General features: G+C 40.2%; 1 protein-coding gene across 1 annotated transcript in view; it reads left to right on the top strand.

Annotated features, from left to right (window-relative positions):
* The first annotated feature begins 3,687 nt into the window (after positions 1 to 3,687).
* The window catches only part of LOC136259033 (uncharacterized), a 31,059-nt gene continuing 18,789 nt past the window's right edge, over positions 3,688 to 15,957 (top strand). The window contains exon 1 of the mRNA XM_066052441.1: positions 3,688 to 3,813. The gene's annotated coding sequence lies outside the window, so the exon portion shown is untranslated. The remainder of the gene's footprint in view (positions 3,814 to 15,957) is intronic.

The following is a 15,957-nucleotide window of genomic DNA, read 5'->3' on the forward strand; positions in this document are numbered from 1 at the left end:
TCACAGGTTTCAGCCATTTTGCAAGTTCCTAAACCACACTGATGGATATTTCTCGCCTTAAATTTTAGTCGATACTGAGGGCGATTAATGACTGGGCGATCAGTGAGACACCTTGACAGTCCCTTGTAAAAAAAGTAAGTGAAGAGGTAGGACATGTTCTACATGCTGCTTGTTTCAGTAACACATTGCTATTTGGTATTTTATGTTCTGTTTCAATAGTAGGAATACAGAACTAGCAAGCAATGGGGTTCACTAGGGGCTCAGTAAAGATTGGACATTACGTATACCATAATAATGTGAAATGGTTTGGGGGATAAGTATTAACTTAAATATAACTGAGTGGTGTCTACTTGTATTGACATTAATCTGAAAATTGTTTGAGTGTACAAACTTTTGTGAGCTGTGTGATTTGAAAGACTGTTAAAGTTTCAAAAAAAAACTATTGTTCATCAGATGAAATTTTGTTTGCACTCACTGAGCCTGCATGCTCACAAAAATATAAATGTTGTCTTTTTGGAAAATATTTTGGACATATACATGCAGTAAGAGAAATACTGTAGGAATGTCCATGACTACATCATAATTATTTCATTTGCCAAACCAGTAATGATTGGCAAAATTATGTATACGAGGTATAGATATATGAAATGAAACATGAGATGATATTTTGTCTATAACACTTATGTTAATGTATACCATTGAGGCATAGCTACATCCCACTTATTCACTTTTATCTGAGGAATTCGCTTTTCATACTGAAATGCAAAATTTCTGATTTTCCTTATAGGCCATATCAAAGAAAAATGGTATTAGGCATACTACTAAGTGACTAATTGTACTACATTCCAGAAATATTAATCATGGACAAGTGACTGAACTGGCCATTTTGATTCTATTTATGCTGTGTTCTACCTGTTAAACTTCACACTATGGAGAACAGCATGCAAAGCACACCCCAGACCCCTCTAAATTTAAGTGTGCATGCAACAGAAAACTTGGAAACTCGTCACCAAAATTCCTGGAGCCGCCATGCCAAAAAAGCTGCAAAACAAAGGGTAGGTTACTTGGTTGCCAAGAAATGGCTGCAATATAATGTTTCATTAACATCAATCAATTGCTTAATATGACATTTCTTGGGAAAGTCAAACATTCATTTAATACCATAAATATTAGCTAACCAGAATGCATAGCACTGTATGGGGCAAGCCTTGTTTAGATAGCTATTGCAATTTGGTCAATAAAAGTCATTAATTATGCCACAAAGAACATTACGACATTGAAAATATGATAATATACAGTGACAAACGTGGCAACTTAAGCATAATAGCTAACATGCATGATAAGTATGCCCTACCATCATGCATTCCATGTATAATTGTACACTATATAGTTATAATTGTACAAACCATGAAACACATCACACATACCAGTATGCATGGACTCACAGTTGACAAGTCAGCTCATGGAACATGAAGAAATAGTGAAATATATAGTAAGACCGGAGTATTTAAATTATAGTGAAGCCATAATAACTATTAGAAAGCATATAACACTGCTTGGTTAGTCAAGTGGTTTGGTAGTTGTGTGTTTGGGTCTATATTTTAATTGCTTTCCCAGGAAACAATGTTTTCCAAGAATTGTGCAAGGACCTTTCAATGCTAGTCTTGCAAGACATTCCTTGGCTAGTTCATCCTTAGCTAAATGGGAGATGAATGTATAATCCAATCAACCAAACAAGCTACATGAATCCATCACAGCTATTCTCATATGGTGGGGGTTTGCCCCAATAAAGTCTAGCAGAAGTTCTGCAAAGGTGTGAAGGTGGAGTTGTACCATAATAATTACCATTCCAAATCAGGAGGGTTAAAGTCACCTGCTGCTATCCAAATTGGTAGATTTTCCTAAGTGTTTAGTCACATTTTCAAGACTGCATGATAAGCTAAATTAGAAGGTCTAAAACTGTTTGCTGCAATGACATAGACAAACTGGATCTTTGTTTGAGAGAATTACGTATACTGTATCTTGTGTTTACAATCTGTTCTGTAGAGCATTCGATAACATCACACGTATACATAACTCTATGAGAGCTCCTCTGAAACCATCATATAGCTAGATTATACACTGTCAATGGTATGCTCCTGCGGTCACTTATAGCTACCATGATGTACACTTATATACTTCACAACATACTTCTGAAGCATGTACATCCTATAAACTAAATAACTGCAGGGATTAACTTCACTTTATGAGTGTACGAGATAATTAAAATGATACAGCATAGAGCTGCTCATTTTGTTTTTAATGAATTCTCAAGATATGCTAGTGTAACTAATATGATAAACAAGCTAAAGTGGGCAACACTTCAATGTCGAAGAGATATTGATAAGTTGATTTTGTTTTACAAGATGCTAACTGGCCATGTTAGTCTCGACTTTCCAAAACTATTTACAACCTAATACATCTAGTGCACGTGGTCACAACTCAAGATACAGGCAAGTCCCTACCCGAATTTACACATACTTTCACTCCTACTTACCCTCAACCATCCAGTTATGGAATTTACTTCCTCCTGGTGTTATACACTCACAATCTTTAACTGACTTTAAGAACAATCTATATGTATTATAATCAGTAATTGAGGTCTGTACATTACCCCCAAATCATAGATATATTAACCAGGGGCGGAGAAATAGGGGATCAGAGGGGGCAACCACCCCCCACTTTTACAAGTGGAGGGGCAGTGCCCCCTCACTTTTTCCAATGCCCAGTTGCCAAAGTAAAGCAACTATTTTAGTCATTAGCCAACTTACTTTGCCTTCAGTTTATTTACTGGGATTTGTGCTAAAGATTATGCAAGCATGAAACACTGTGCTGGGAGTGCACGAGATCGATATACTCTAATAGAGCAGTCACCTAACTACTCTAATAGAACATTCAGTGGAATCATTATAAGTTTTCCCTGCTATTATGCTATATACAATTAATCCAATGTCTTCACTAACACTTAATTATATCTATATGTATATAATCAACAGCATGAGTCTATCTGAAATACCTTCATTTACTGATGTATTATTTCCATCAACTATTACTATGTGGAACAGTTTACCATCATCGGTGGTTAAAGCAGAATCTTTTAATCAATTTAAGAACAACATTGTAAATTTGTACATATAATACTTAATCTGAGTTCAGTACTTAACACAATATAATAGTAATAATGTATCTAATTGTACAGTGTCTCAATGATGGTCATTACATAGGAGTATCCTATTCAAGTACACATGTTCCACTGAAAATGCTCTCAGATTCAATCTCAAAGCATCCAAATCTCAAAATTTTCCTGTGGGGGCATGCCTCCAGATCCCCTTGGCATTGCCATGCTTTGCATGCTAGAGTGCAAAGCACACTATTAAAGGTACAGTTAATGATTTTAAAACACTTTGTAACTTACAGCCAACCCACATGACTTGCCCCCACCCCACTTTTTCTCCGCCCCTGATACTAACCCCAGCTGTGTTTATTTTTTTCAATTATTTTTTTAAGTTTATCTATGCCGGCCCAAATAACCTGCATGCTTACATGTCGCATAGATATACTAACCCCGGAGTTAGTATATCTATGATGTACGCGTGGATGCGTATATATACGGAAACCGTCTCACTTTCTTACAAGTGCCCGCGGGCGCCCCCTGCGCGTATCACCATTGATACCACAATTGGTTCCATCCCGGGTTCCAGACAGTAGATGCCCTTATCTAAGGAATTATTTATACCCGTTATTCAACCTGAACTGGCGGTATACTGAGATACGGTATGTATGAGTTTTGTGGAGTATAGTGACGTACATCTGTAGGTGTTTGAGCGTACTGATATGTGTAGGTTATCGCACAAATCGAGGTATCTTCGCTATTTCGCCCTCGGTGATTATTGTGCCATTCCTCAGGTCTCTAAAATAGCGAAGATACCGTGGATTTGGGCGATAACCAATTTAGATTCGTACGGCTCTGGTCACTGTGGCTTCCTGATCGAATTAGTGTTAAAATAACTGGTAGGTTTCCTAGATGAGTACAATCATCTCTATTATCCAGCGATGTTTTCTTCACATGATTTCTGATGGCTGTTGTGACTGGAATCCAGCTAAACACGTGACGCATGTGACAAAAATTTTTGTCACGGCTATCTAACCAGTTTAGATACCTATCCGCGGGTATCTATTGGATTTTAAATACCTCATTAGCGACCAAACTTCAAAGCATACTATATATGCGTACCATAGTCTAATTACTATAGCTATATTTGTCAAAGTCTAAATACCGAGTACAATCTGCCTAGGGCCTCATAGCAAACGGGGTCTCAGTGTCCGAGCTTCAAGCATTGATCTCGGCATTGATCCTCTAGTTTGCAGGGATGTGCCCAGGTTTAGAATAGTGGTGGCTATAAAACAGACTTGAGGTTTAGGATGGCTATAATTACAAAAGTTAGTGGTGCATTTGTACTGAATGGTGAGTAATAGTGGTGGTTATTTTTGGTTGAGTGGTGGCTATTTTATCTGAGTGGTGGTTGGTCCCGACCACTGCCGACCATTGTGGGCACATCCCTGAGTTTGACCTCATCTCTTTTTAACACACACCAGGTGCATGGCACGGTTTCGCATATACCTACTTGTAGTAGCGCCTGGCCAGTAAGTCTGAACCATGCGTCGTTCTATTGTGAATCTCGTGTCGTTTGCTACAGTAATCAGGCCTCAATGGAAGTTATGACAAGCAGCAAATAATGTTAGAGCTTTCTTGCAAAGAATCTAAAACGTTGTCTACCATCAGTTAAGACAAAATGTTATGAATCTTATGTGCGACCCATTCTAGAATACTGCTCCACTGTGTGGACTCCACACACATTACAAGACAGTCAGAAATTTGAATCAGTTCAGCGCCGTATGGCCATATTTATTTTTATATAATGATAATTCATACACCTCCAGTGTCACTCACATGCTTGAAAATCTTCATTGGGCCACATTAGAACAACATGCTCAAACTAAGCTAGTTACACTGTACAAAATTGTTAACAACATCCTTCATATTCCTACTCATAACAAACCATGCCACCATATCCGATACGAAGCCATCATACCCATCACTTTTATGTACCTCCAGTTAGAATACAAAATATAAACTATCATATTTCCCTTCAAGTGTTGTACTCTGGAATGCTTTACCAACAGACACCGCTCTGGCGCCCGACCTTGAGTCTTTTAAAGATAGATTTGTAACCCGGGGTGTCACACGCGAGCCTTAAATACGTCAGGAGCGCCTCGAGTCACAGTACAATTCAAGTTATTATCACACGTGTCTCCTCACAAACTACACAGCACACATGACACAAAAGTGTAACGAGATCCGTTTTCTATACATTACATCACTACACATTACATCACTACACATTACATAACTACTTATAATTGTTAGAGTTATATACAGCAGTGTTACATCACTCCCCCTCTCAAGTAAAGCTAGTCCCTAGCTTGTGAATCTAACACCTTGTATGAAGGTTGAGGGTGTCTTCGTAGGTTATAGGAGACAGTGTTCCTTCTATGGGTCATCACAGGATGAGATGCGTTTGACTGTGTTGTTTGTTGACAATCATCGTGGGTGATGGTCAATTCATCACTGGTTTCTACATCTGGCTGTTCCGATTCACTTGTGCTCTCGTCCTCATCTTCCAAGTCATGATCACCTGTTTCAACCATTTCTCTTTCTCCATTCAAAGTATACATACTGTTCTGGTCTGTAGTAGTACTCTGATCCTTTTCAGATGACCACTGATCTGTTAACATATCTTCAACCCACTGTGGTGATTTTCCTAGTCCACGTCTGCGCCTCCCATACCAATAAAATCCTCCTGGAAAATTACAGGGGCATGCCTTTACCCGTGACTGGTGGATCATAATTCGTGGATCTTGAGGGAAGTACACATTTGAAACTTCCACATCTGGACCTTTAATTTCAGTTACACGGAAAGGCCCATGCCAAGGGCGTGAAAGTTTTCGATTTTTTCCAGATTCATCTGCTGGGAAGCGGACTAAAACCCAGTCCCCAACACGAGCTTGCAAGGGTCTAGCATTCCGATCATATTGTTTCTTGTAGCGCCGTTGGGCCTGTTGTATTGAGGATGTAGCAGTACGTCTTGCAAATGATAATGCCAGTGTTAACTCTTCTCTATAATCAGTCACATCGGATATTTGCAGCTGTGAAGGTGGAAGAAATGCAGCTTCTGTTGGTGTTCGACAATCCATCCCAAACAAGAGATAAGACGGTTTCTCTCCAGTTGACTCGTGTGGCGTATTACGGTAAGCATACAATGCACCAAACAGGTAGCGTCCCACTGATTTCCATATGTGGCAGCATGTTTACGCAAAATTGTTTTTAATGTCCGATTGAATCTCTCAACCATTCCGTCGCATTGCGGATGGTATGCAGTGGTGTTCAATTTTTTTATGCCCAACATTTTGCACAAATCTTGCATAAGGTGTGACAAAAGGTTAGTACCCCTGTCAGAAAGCAGTGCTTCAGGCACCCCAAACAGTGGAACAACTTCTTCAACAAGCAATCGAGCCAGTCGAATGGCCTTCTGATCTTGAACAGGAAATACAAGTGGAAACTTAGTGAGAAAATCTTGAAATACAACAACATGTCGATTTCCAGCTTCAGTGGGAGGTAGATCCATGTTGTCTACACCAAGGATTTGGAACGGCCGTGACACTGGGATGGGTTGGAGAGGTGGTTTATTGACTCTACCTGAAGGGTTGACTATAGCACACTGTGGGCAGGAAGAGCAGTGGTTAAGGACATCACTGTACATACCTTGCCACCACCAGTGGTTAACTAATGTCTTGTACAGTTTTTCTCCTGAGAAATGGCCTGACAGTGGGCCACTGTGGTACTCTTCCATCACTTGCTGACGTAAGTGTGAGGGAACTACACATCGCTTCCGATCTTGCTTGGTTGAGTCCAGAAAATAAAGAATATCATCTATTATTGTAAATGAAAGTGACTGCGCTGCTACTTTTCTAGAATGTTGAGCATCACTAGGCAGAGTGCCATCAGTCAGAAATAATATCATCTGGTTTACAAAAGGGTCTTTCCTTTGCTCTCTGGCTAGATCTATATTGTGTGGCATTCTTACTGTGATGGGTTCAGCATCAAGAAGATCAGTAATAGCTAGTGATGATGACTCTAGCTGTGCAATCTGTACAGAATCATCAACTGCATGGTCTGGAGGAGCAGTAGCCACAGGGCACCGGGACAAGGCGTTAGCACTAGCATTTTCTTTTCCCGGGTGGTACACAATCTTGATATCTCACAAGCCACTACTAAAAAGCTTACTCCACCACCTAGCATGCTTACCACTGGCACTGGGTGTTTCCAGTACAGCTCTAACTGCCGAGTGGTCAGTATATACAAGCACATCATGTCCATATAGGTAAGCATGGAAGTGAGTTACTGCTCAGACTACTGCAAGTGTCTCCAGGTCAGTAATAGCATATCGTTTCTCTGTGGGAGACAATGCCCTGCTGGCATATGCGACAGAGTGGAGTTTGTTATCAGGCTGTTCTTGCAATAGAATAGCACCTAGACCATGCTGGCTGGCATCAGTCTCTATTACAAAACGCTTGTCAAAACTTGGGTAGCACAACACTGGGGAGCTGATGAGACATTCCTTCAATTGTTGAAAAGCAGTTTGGCACTGAGGTGACCATGTGAAACTAGCTCCTTTCTGCGTTAGGTTATGCAGTGGCTGTGCAATCTGTGCAAATCCTTTGATAAATCGACGATAGTAGGATGTCAAACCCACGAACTGGCGAACTTCTTTAACTGAGGTTGGTACTGGAAAATCTTTAACTGCTGAGACACGTGCTGGATTTGGTGTGATTCCATCAGGTGTGATGACATGGCCCAAGTATTCAATGTCTTGACGTATGAAGTGGCATTTAGATGGTTTGAATTTAAGCCCAGTATCTGCAAAGCATTGAATTACCTGGCAGAGGTGACGTAGATGGTCATCGAAACTCTCTGAAAAATAAGAATATCATCTAAGTAAGCTGATGCAAAAGTTGGGCCAGTTTGTGGATGGATAGACATTAGGATCTGCTGCATCATTTGTTGAAAGACAGCAGGCGCATTGCGCAAGCCAAATGGCATGACATTAAACTCATAGAGTCCTTTGTAGGTAGTGAAAGCTGTCTTTTCTCGTGATTGTGGAGCTAATTGTACCTGCCAGTAGCCAGCAGCAAGATCTAACGTAGAGAAATATTTGGAACGTTCTAGCTGATCCAGGAGGTCGTCAATTCGCAGAAGAGGAAATTGGTCAGGTTTTGTGATTGAGTTTATGTCCCTATAGTCAACACAAAAACGTAAGGTACCGTCCTTTTTCCTTACGAGAACTACTGGGCTTGCCCAAGGGCTAGATGAAGGGCGAATCACACCCTGCTCCTGCATCTGCAGTAGTTGTCTTGAGATTTCCTCTCTAGCAGCAAAGGGGGTCCTGCGAGCATACTGGCGTTTAGGTGCAGCATCACCTGTATCAATGTCCATTCTAATCAAGTCAGTCTCACCTCGTTCCCCATCCTCGAGCACAAATGCATGGTGAAAATCCAGTAGTAACTTCACTAATCGGTCCTTGTCCTGTGGCTGTAAGGTGGGACCCTCTGCTGTTAGCAATGTGGCTAACTTCTTCTTCCTGGAGGTAGAATCTAAGGTTGATACAGACATAACATCAGCTGATGTATTTCCCACTCCTTGCTGTACACCTTGGGACTCCTAATCATTATCTTGTGCAACAACACTTACTTCACTTGTTCGACCAATCCAGCAACCCTTCAATAACTTCTGAGTTAGTGGTGTGGTGTTGGTAATGACTACTTGAGCTTTGTCATTTGATGTGACTTGAAGTAAAGAGTTACCAACATACAACCCATCATTAGCACCACAGTCATAAGGTTCAATCAAAAACAATTCCTTGGATGGCAAGCTACTCTCGAGTTGGACTCTCGAGTTGGACACAAGCGGTTGTGCTCTGAAGGGGGGGTACTCGAACAGTTTGTAGTAGTTTAACTCTTACACACGGAACAGTAACTGATGAACCATTGTGCACTATCGTGTCAGGCTGAGCATCATTGACAGCTGGATGGTAAGTAATAATGTGGAGCTGACTACAAACACCTTCAGACAAAAGCAAGTGGTCCTTTGCATCCATCTTGACATACACTGGGGTACGCATAGTACGCCCATCAAAACTAATATCTAGGTCAATACGACCATCCAGCTGGAATGGCTTTTGGTCGTAAGTATATGGTACCTTGTCTGGTTGTTTAAAAGCCTTCTTTCTCAACTTTGCAGCAGCTGCAATGTTCTTGAGCAGATCTGCGTTGATGATGGTAATATCTGCACCACTGTCAATAACCCCTTTTGTTGGTATTCCTTGCACAGTCACAGTCACTTTACGAGGTCTGCTGCCCTTGTCTTGAACACGCACAGTGCTAACACTGCTGTCAGAGTGTTCGCTGTCTGAATCCGAGTACAAAAGGTCAAGTGGCTTTTTAATGGATTTGACAGCTTTGAGACCTTGAGTTCCTGCTTTGGGCACAGCTTGTGTGGTGCTTGGGCGTGAACTTTCCTTTTTGGCTTGTTTGCATTTCATGGCAAGGTGGCCCACTTCACCACACACATAACAATGTCTATCTGTAGTGTCTGTAATCTGGGTTGAATTAGTTTGGCGTTTATCAGTTCGTGAATAAATATTGTAGCGAGGTGGATTTGGCCGCTTAGACTCCTGCATGTGGCCTTTTACATAGTTCTGACGCTTTTTTAGACCAGTAATTCGCTTTTCCTCATTTTGGGCGGCGATACATAGCTCCTTATAAGACTGAGCTCCAGAGATTGCTGGTGATTTAATTATCTCATATCGTAAACCTTCTTGCATCTGCCCATACTGTAAGACTTCACGTGTTTCTGTGGCCATTGCATCTTTGCCATATGCCACTTTAAAAATAGTCTCCAGTCGTGAGATAAATTTTGCCACTGGTTCACCTTCATTTTGTGATAAATGGCGAAAATCTTGGGCTGCCACTAACTTATTACCAGGGTCAAGTCGGACCTGTAAGGCTTTTACTGCAGTGTCAAATGTACGTAGATTTATCATTGTCGTCCAGCAAGTTCCATTCTTGTAAAGCTCGACCACGCAGGTGCCCTGCTAGCTGTAAGAGGTGTTCCTCCTCAGTCCATACATACCAATCAGCTGCCCGCTGTAGACCTGGGAGCCAATCCTCAAATCGTAATAAGGGGTCATCTCCTGAGAAGGGATCGACTGGTGGGGCTTTCCCCTTATGATGGTGTGCTGCTCTTGGTGCAGGATGAGTGATCTGGTCTGTATTGACTGCAACAGGGGTGGAATTCCTAGACTGTTGGCGCAAGATAGCTATCTCTTCATCTTTTGCTGCCAGGATTGCATCAAATTCAGTTACTGGGTGCAATTCAGGCTCCAGAGTTCTTTGCAGCACTGGGAGAGTTTTTCAACTTCCGCAGTTAATTTTATAACTTCTTCTTGAAGTGTATCACGGCTACTTTCAGCATCTAGCAATGCCTGCTTCAGAAGTTGCACCTCGTTTGAATTCTCTAGTGGATCAGTGTCTGAATCCTCGGGACTTTGTGGGAGTGGAGGGAAATCAGCCTCTTTATCAATTTGCAAAAACACGCCGTCTGCGTTCACCAATTCAATCACACCACTTCCATGCAACCACACTTGCGTGTTGCATGGTTCATTTCCCAACTCTGCAAGCTTCCCGTCCACTAAGGTCCTGATTTCATCCAAGGACGATGAGGACAGTACGTCCAGGGCTCATGCAATGCGTTTCAGGCTATGCGCCGTAAGGCGCTTAGAGTTCAGTGGTACACACGTGTGCACTTGGGTGGCGCCACCATGATTACCCCGCGAGGTGTTAACAACCGGTACCGGTACCTTGGACATTTAAATAGAATATTACACGTGCACAGAATTGTTTTTAAAAAAAAACCACTTGATACCAAACCTCAGCGGCGAAGCTTCATTCTTGGGTTTGCTGAGTCACAAATCTTGAAAACGTACGGATGCCAGTAGTATCACAGAGGTGGTAGCTGTCAACCAGTGGTCTTCGTCGAATCCTTGTCTGAATCCGCCAGTAGGACCTCCAATGTAACCCGGGGTGTCACACACGAGCCTTGAATACGTCAGGAGCGCCTTGAGTCACAGTACAATTCAAGTTATTATCACACGTGTCTCCTCACAAACTACACAGCACACATGACACAAAAGTGTAACAAGATCCGTTTTCTATACATTACATCACTACATATTACATAACTACTTATAATTGTTAGAGTTATATACAGCAGTGTTACAGATTGGAACGTCATTTTATAATCGCTACCTAATTAAGAACAATTATTAGATTATGATATGTATGTTATACTCTTACTGAGTCTGTACATTACAGATAAATAATAATAATATAGTCTGTAGTGATGCACCGATACCACTTTTTCACTACCGATCCGATACTGATACATTTAAGGCCAGAAATGGCCGATACCGATACTTTGCCCTACAGGCATTTCTCACAAGAAACAGCTAGTGATTAGCTTACTACCGTATAGCGGGAAATTTTTGAAAGGTTAAATTTTCGAAAAAGAGTGCTTGATTGGAAATTTGAAAAAATATTTTTGAAGCAATGTCTCTTTACCGCGCCGCGCTGTAGATAATTAATTCACGGAGGAAGGTAACAGTGGTTGCGTTGATCACATTATACATAGCTAGAATTTGCTGCTTTGATTGTTCAGTATAGCTAGATAAACGCTCAATCTGGCTTTGATAGAATCTCGTCTAGCTATCCTAGGGTCTTCCTTCGTAGGTTGAACCATGTTGTTTGGCGGACTTCGCCTCAGTGGCCTGCGGATCGAGCCATAGCTAAGTACATGGCGTTTTTCAGCCCATATAGATGTTTGCTGATAATTATAGTCTTTCCTAGTAATTTCTGGTCTCTCGAGCTCTTATAGGCTTCAAAACTCGTAGTGTCATTCGTGCTCGCTCATATGCTCGTGCGCGTGGTAGCTATAGCTATATAGCTAGCTACTTGTGTGTGGCCCAGTGCCTAGCTATAATACGTTAGGCCTATAGCTAACTGATATTAGCAGAAACTATGCATGCGTACACTCGCAAAAATCATTTATATATATATACCCAGTTGTACTTTCTTTGATTGTCGCTTCAAAGCCGGGATGTACTATTTTCGAAAAAATATTTTCGAAAACACATTGTTATTTTCGAATTTTTCGAAAATATAACCTTTCGAAAATTTCCCGCTATACGGTAAACTCATTTGCTAATCCCATCAACTGCAGTTTGCTGGTTTTGTGGCTATCAATTACTCGAAGACAATAGTTTATGGCTTCAATGAATCTTATTTCATGGCTTACTTCAGTTTCCACTGTACTAATAATGCTAGTAGTTGGCTTCTGTTAAGGAATTCATGGCATATATCAGCTTTTGCTCAACTCCGTTCAATGCGCTATGAACGCTGCCATCTTGATAAGTAATTAAATGACGTCATTTAAAGTATCGGTTGGTATCGGGCATTTATAGCTTTACCGATACAAGTCCGATACCGCCAAAATAGGGCCGATACCGATACTAGTATCAGTATCGGTGCATCACTAATAGTCTGTTTCAGGAAAGTAAGGGGGTTTCCTGACAGCTGGGTATTCCAAACACTTCGTTTTAAATCCACTACTGAAGGATGGAATAGAAACGATCAGGCTATGGTTTAAGTACCCTACTTGTGTGCTATAAAATACTAAAGTTTTGTTTCGATAGCTTTAAGGATTGCTGAGATACATCACAATTTGCTTGCATATGTAGAATATTTTTTTGTGTAAAAAATTTCCACTGCGCGTATATATTACCAGAGATTGAGGACACCGTTCATAACTCTAAGTGACCATAGGCAGCACAAATGATCAGTCACACTATACAGTGAAGGGATATATGATTTAGAGATAGTACAACTAGAATCCAAGCCGATCACCTGTGATGTGTTAACTATCACGCGCAATCTACCAGCAGCCCAGAGAAGCTCCAAGCAAGGATCCGTGGGGCCATACTACGTAACTATGCTGTTTCAGTGTTAAGGCAAGGGCTGATACAGATTTCCAGGCAGTAGATCAAATGTCGCATCTTCAAAAGCGCTGCAAGACACTCGCATGGTCCAAGCAAGGCTGGCAGCAATTCTGCTTCTAATTGCTGTCACCAACAAAGTAACCAGACAAACAGAATGCTATCAGTCTCTGCTGGGCCGTGACACTGCAGCATTTCCCATAACAATGTCAGGTACACTTTTTTAGTGGTGTCCAGAAACCCCAGCCACATAATTTTTTGGTATTTTCTCAAACTGCAAATTTAAATTACTTTCTCCTAGCACCCTATACTTTACCACCCACAATTTATACCACCGATAGCCTAGTTCATTAGCTACAATTCAGCACTAAGCAGTTTAGAATCTGTTTTTCTCTCAAAGAGAAATGAACAAATTTCTAATGCATGTGCAAACTTACAGTGGAACCTCCCTTATCCAGACCTCTTTTATCTGGGCACCTCCATTGTCTGGATGAAGTTTAGGACAAAAAAAAATTGTGATATGTTTTAAAATAAATAATGCGGTCTAGATCTTCAGTTGAAGGAAAGCAGAAATGGAGAGTTGCTACACTAGAAACAAAACTAAAAGTTATAGAGCAACTTGAGAAGGGCAAGTCACAAAGAGCAGCGGCAGAACAGTTTGACTTAGCGAAATTGACAATAAGTGGAAGGATAGAGAGACGATAAATAAACACGTAGCTTCGTGCGATAATCCAAAGCAGTTTGCAAAATGACGCTACTTAGTGTACATGAGCCATTGTTAGATGATTTGGACAAGGCGTGCTATTTGTGGTTCCTGCAACAATCTGCAAATAGTTAGGTTGCTTAAAGCCAAATTTAAAACAAATGTGGACACAAGTGACAAAAGCACCAAACTTTCTCCACGTGTGTAGTACAACCTTAACTTCAATTTTTTGATAGGTTATTCTAAAGAGGGCCTTTCCATAAAAGCATTTATAGTTATATAACTTTAAAAAAAAATTTAATTGGTAAGCCATATAAGTGCTATTTTTTTTTTACTCTATTCCATGCAAGAGAACATTATGCAGGGTTGAACATTAAACCAAGACCCAATAAACAGTAATATTATTCTCACAAGCTTTATTCAATGCAGACAAGTAATTTTTCATTCATATTATAGCTTACAGCTTTTATGATACACAAACTGTAGCTATAGAGGAATTTCTCTATAGTTGCTCACTATGTAAATGAATATACATTGCAATATTTGCAGTAATTAGTTTGTGATATATAAATGAAATATCTCTTACATATGCTGTAGTCATTCAGATGTCACAGGATGCATCTTACAGAATTCATTGTGAAGTAGCTATAGCTTGATAACTTACCAGCTTATACTATACCAGCTCTTGTTATTTAGTATGAAAACATGTTTTATTGCTGCATGCATGACAAAAGCGTTTATGCTGAAATCACATGCATTACCACAACAGTAAGGTTCTTCATACCATTAATCCCAGCTGTATACCATGTACAGTTGTATACCATGTAAGTTAAAATTCCTTTACTCAAGTCTCAAGCTGAATTAATGTGTATTTGTAGTAGTGATGTAATGTATAGGATTTCACCAGGGTTTGTGAGAGCAAAGTGTGGTTTAAGTACAGTATATAACCATGGGATGCAGTCACCATGGATTTTTTTTTTATAAATTTCCAGACGGCTTTTATTAAGCAATAGTAGAGTATAAATGACTAACTACATATACGTAAATATAATTGCCTTACTTCCAGAACCTGACTGGACAGGTACGATATCTCCACAGTACATATATATCAAATGCTATAGTTTTAAAGATGCTTCAGACATATGATGCAATCTGATGGAGTATTGCAATCTAATTCTAGCAGTGAAAAATAACTTTTAGTATTGCATGTTTACATTCACCATTACCGTGAAACTTAGTAGCCAAAGATTACACATAGATAGTTGTGGCATACTAGGTTAGATTTTAAAGAACACAGAATTGCAATATTTCATTGATCAGGTAATCAAAAGTGTAGAATTTCTACTACAATATGTTTGGCACAATTGGGATAGCTGTGCTGAAATCACATGCAAAGAACAGTTCAATTGCAACTAGCACAGTGGTCTCGTGGTAATTTTATCACTGTGTAGCAGAACTTTTTAGATGTTGACTGTTCTAGCAGTATTATTCTTACAAATTCCCACATTCAACAAATCAGTCCTGCAAATATAAGTTTGCACTGATTGGTTTTCAGAAGAGTTTAGTTCTTTTCCTTGCTATTTTTATCTTTCTGTTATGATACGAATCATAAGCAAACATGTACTCTACTAGCTTTTCCTATAGCAAGTACATGGTTAAATTTCTGAGGGAGTAAACACTCCTAGATCTGGGTCCCTAGGCTGGAAATTGTACACTTCAGAGCAAGCTACTCTAAATATTCTATCTGTCAAAATACGTACATATGTACGTGCTTGAGGAGAGTGCATATGAATTACTCTGTGGGGCACTACACAGCCTAGGGATACTTGTGGTGGTGGTCTGGTGGATTTTTGCATGCTTTAAGTGGTTGTGGTTCAAGTGCATGTAAAAAGCAGAGTGGAGATGTACTTATCTTTGTATTACAGGAGGCAACAGTACTGTCCGACTGCTCTAATAGAGTAATTGCGAATAAAACACAAAAACATGTGTTGATAAATAATGACATAATTTATAATTTAATGACATACGTTAGAATTTAATGTCACTTAA

Source organism: Dysidea avara, chromosome 1 (assembly GCF_963678975.1).
Source record: "Dysidea avara chromosome 1, odDysAvar1.4, whole genome shotgun sequence".
NCBI classification, from domain to species: domain Eukaryota; kingdom Metazoa; phylum Porifera; class Demospongiae; order Dictyoceratida; family Dysideidae; genus Dysidea; species Dysidea avara.